The following is a 4,444-nucleotide window of genomic DNA, read 5'->3' on the forward strand; positions in this document are numbered from 1 at the left end:
AAGGGGACGTGGTTTTGTGGAATGTGATGGTCGATGGGTATGTTAGAATGGGGGATCTTAGAGCTGCTTGGGAGCTGTTCAATAAAATGCCTCAGAGAAGTGTTGTGTCGTGGAATGGGTGACTTTGGCTGTGTTTTTGAGATTGGCCCTGTTTTTAGGGCAGAAAACTCCTTCACACATAGGCATTTGTGTGAATTTACTGGCCTTGATGTTGAAATGGAGATTAAGAAGCACTATTGTGAGGTTGGATTGGATACTTTTTCATTTAACTGAATTTTCAGTTTAGCTTAACGAACTAAACGTTTATGTGCAGGTACTGGACATTGTGGACAAGTTGTTCGTTACAATGTTCGACTCATTGAATGCGAGTTGCAAGAAAGAACTTGAAGCTATTGGAAGACAATACCGCTTTAAACCTTTAAAGGTTATACTATGATCTTTTTTTTTTCTTTTTTGCAATCTGATTACATAAATAGTGCAACTCATGGGCAGTAACTTTTAATTGCAGTACTTGAGAAAGACCTTGTGGCTTACTTTTCAAGAAGATGTTCAAATGCTCAAGGTGAGGAAAAAATTTTCGGCAGCTAAATAGCTGCCCATAAAAAAAAAGGGAACAAATAGAGTAGCAACATATCGGTTCATTGGCACTTCTATATCATGGCTGTAAAAGTAGGACAATGAGTTCTCTTGCTGATTTTTTGTTTGTTGCTTTTAAATGAAACTGATTGTTTGTGGTAGCACTCCTCTTACCTGATGATTTGTTCTGTTGGAAGAGGAACCGCAAGAAAGTGATATTTACAACTATATGCCGTGCACGTGTACATTGGGGGCTGATTTGTTCTTGGCTTTTGTTGCTTTAGCTTGATTTTGTTGTTTGATCTGATTCAGGGCTGATTTTGTTGGTTGTTTTGATATTCGCGAAAATGGAGGATCTTGTGGCTTTGTTTGAGCCCATTGCATTGTCTCCGTCGGAGTCTTCGATAATATTGCTACTCCTGGTTTTCTCATGTTTGCTTTAAGCTGGTTTGGTTTTGTTGTCTCTGTTTTTTCTCTCTTTTGACTGTTCTCCTTTCGGCTCTACTATAGCTCATAGCATCTGAATATATTTTACTCGTATTCTTGCAATGCAAAGGAAAAGAGGCAATAGATTCTAAGAAGCAAATGTGATTTGGTATGTTAACCTATATTGGCATATTGTATTGGGCTACATAGCTTAGCTGGGTCAAAGCTGATGTGATTGGTTCCATCTTTTTCCTCTCCTTGCTTTTAGTCGTGGGGCTTGGGTTTTTGAGGATGGGAATGAATGGGGCAATCAAGAGTCCAAAACCCTTCTTTTGTCTTCTGGTCTTGGGGGTTGCACCAGGTGTTATTTGCTTTTTTAGAAAATACCCTGTGGGAGAATTATGGCTTCTTTCAAAATGATTGATTATTTGAATGCAGTGATACCTGCTTAGAATCATGCATTTGTGGAAAGTCATGTGTATTGTTCTTTGCACGTTGCGGGTGCTGGAAGCACTCCACTTCATTATGCTGCTTGTGGTGGAAGTGTGCAGTGTTGTCAGGTATTTTGTGGTAGCTAAAAGATAAATAGCATCCAATATCATTCTTTATTTTGTTCATGTCACTTACATAAATGTATTTTTTGTGGTGGAAGTGTGCAGTTGTGGACAGTGAACCAATTTGGAACACCTACGTTGCACCTTTGTTTCTTTACTTCTATTAGATTTATCACTGAAAGTGAACTTCAACATTTTTCCTCTATATTTCATTTACCTTCGTTGCTTTACTTAATTAAGATTGCTTGCTTCACAGTCATTATGTATCCTTTAGAAGCTGAATATATTAACATTTAATGTGGACACAATGTCACTAATTTTGTGTCTAATTCCAAACAATTTGTGTTTTGTAGAAGAATAGCTTTGAGCAATTCTGCATAAATTATGCAAATGAGAGGTTGCAACAACATTTCAACTGGCATTTGTTAAAACTGGAGCAGGAAGTGAGCATCTCACATGGACCGTGTCTTTAGTTTTGTTTAGTATTTTATATGATGGGGATTGTCGCTAAAAGCAGGATATTCTTTTTTGATTCAAATCTGTCGTCATTATTTATTGTGAAAGATTATTGTGCAAGATTATTTATTCTCTCATTATGTGTACTATAAAAAAAATATTTATGTCAATTCTTGTGGAAAATGTAGATGAATGTATTTCATTTTCATATTATTATAATATTTTGATGTTATTAATTGCTTAATCAATGTTAAATATAAATTCCAAAAATTAATTTTGCTTTTAATTAGGTTTAAAATCAAAAAATAAAATAAATTATTTTATCGTATGATCACAAATTATAAAAGTTCGTTGCAAAAATAAAATTTCGTCGCTAATTGTCCCTAAACGATAATCGTCGCAGAGTTCGTCGCTAAAGAATTAATAAAAAATCGTCGCTAAATTCGATCATAAATAATGTTGATGGCAAATGTAAAAAAATTTGGTGGCAAATTAGCGACGAATTTTGCCATGAATAAGTTCGCTGCAAATTACTGACCAAAATTTTTTTTTGGCAAATTAGCGACGAATTTTGCGACGAATAATTAGCGACCAAATTTGCGACGAATTTTGCGACTAAATTTTTGACGAAATTTGCGTCGATATTTGCGACGAATTTTGCGACGAATTATTTGTAAAGAATTTTGCGACGGATTTTGCGACGAATTTTGCGACGAAATTTGCGACGAATTTTGTGACGAATTTTGCTACGAATTATTTGCGACGAATTTTGCGACGAAATATTTGCGACGAACTTTGCGACGGATAGTGTTCGTGGCTAATTTGCGACGAATTTTTTTTCCGTCGCATATTTGCGACGAAAATTAATATTTTCCGTCGCAAAAATTTGCGACGACCTAGTAGCGACGGAATTTTTTCCGTCGCTAAATTCGTCGCAAAAATGATTTGCGACGGATTTTTGCGATTTTTTCGTCGCAAAATCCGTCGCAAAAAACATGCTTTTTTGTAGTAATTTCTTCTTCTAGTTTGTTTTACTTGTCTGAGGAGTAGCTACCTTGCATGAATCTGCCCTTTCGTATGAATGAATGACACTAGTTTCCCAGCAAGAACCCAATGCCTCTTGGCAATGAAACTTAAGCTCTCTCTCAATCACTTAAATGTCTTTGCTGGGTTTGGATTTCCATATGACGTGAACCATGATGAAATGACCTGTAGGGGCTGCATCTATTAATTTCTACGGTTAAAATCTTTTTCAGGCGCTTGGCACTGGATTTTCGCAATTTGCTGAGCCAGTTTTCCTGAGGTGCATGATCATAATCCAATCAAAGATGCAATGCATGCAAAAGATCTTTTTACTATAATAAGAAGAGCTCTGGCTACATCTTATAGTTTGCCGTATGATTATTGAGAATGAGATCACGTGTCAATGACATGCTATAATGAAAAACTCCTACGGAAGAAATTTAGCAAGAAAAGGTACAGAAGCAAGACATACGATCATTCCTCCATCAAAGGCGATCAGTGTTTTCAAAAGCTAAAAAGGATACATAACCAAGGGAAAAGGAATCAAAGCTCAAGCATACTTCTCATTAAATGCTATCAGTGTTAGGCTTCACCTGCTCACTTCACAAAGATACATTGACAAACGCAACATAATTTGACTATATTTTTCGCCATCAACATATTAGTAATCAAGAAATCTCGATTAGTAATGAATTATACTGAAATAGAAAAAATTATACCAGACTCTTTATACAAGGAATTTCGTGAAACATAGCATATATTTAATTAAATTTTAAGTTGAATCAGTTTTCACATCTTTATCCCCCATCTCCCACCAAAAGAAAAGGCCTCAAACAAACTAAAACAGCATTGCAAAGGAAAAAATTAACGTGTGATCACATGACGAGGCTTGGTCAGCTTATCTAAGTGGGCCTAGTCTCAATAATTTATCAAAAACCACCGCTAGCAAATCCAGATACCATCCGACTTGAATGCACCAGTTTGTAATCTCCTTCATTAGCAGTTTTTCCCTTGCTTCGTTATGTGTGGTAGTTATAACATTTTGTAATAAATTTTTCTCTCGGTATTTGAGGATTCTACAAGACACATTGCTGCTATCTTTGCTACATGTAAGTCAACAAGAGAAGAAACTGACTAATGATTCAAAAATTTTAGACTAGCCCTTGAGCAAGAGCCATCACACGATACTATAAGCACACAGCTTGACCAAACTTATTAATGAACTAGATACTTAAATTAGAATACAAGCAAAGTATGTTTAATGAAATGAAATCGCCAAAATCATCTTATTGGGAATCCAAGTAAAAAAATCCAAAATGAACATAGTAAGTGATAAATTTAGAGACAAAGAACGCAAACACAATTTAACGAGGTTCGGCTAAGTAAGCCTACGTCCTCGGGAATCCTCT

General features: G+C 35.8%; 1 long non-coding RNA gene across 2 annotated transcripts; it reads left to right on the forward strand.

The window, feature by feature from the left end:
* Positions 1-419: 419 nt before the first annotated feature.
* Positions 420-1,885, forward strand: LOC130136663 (uncharacterized). 2 transcript variants are annotated; one of them, XR_008815449.1, is made up of 2 exons: positions 420-1,562; positions 1,655-1,885. It is a non-coding gene; the product is annotated as an uncharacterized LOC130136663 (long non-coding RNA). The 2 variants fall into 2 exon arrangements; XR_008815450.1 differs by having other exon boundaries at positions 1,662-1,885.
* Positions 1,886-4,444: the final 2,559 nt, after the last annotated feature.

This window comes from Syzygium oleosum, unplaced genomic scaffold, assembly GCF_021117445.2.
Source record: "Syzygium oleosum isolate NSW1041296 unplaced genomic scaffold, Sole_v2.1 Sole_v2.47, whole genome shotgun sequence".
NCBI classification, from domain to species: Eukaryota; Viridiplantae; Streptophyta; class Magnoliopsida; order Myrtales; family Myrtaceae; genus Syzygium; species Syzygium oleosum.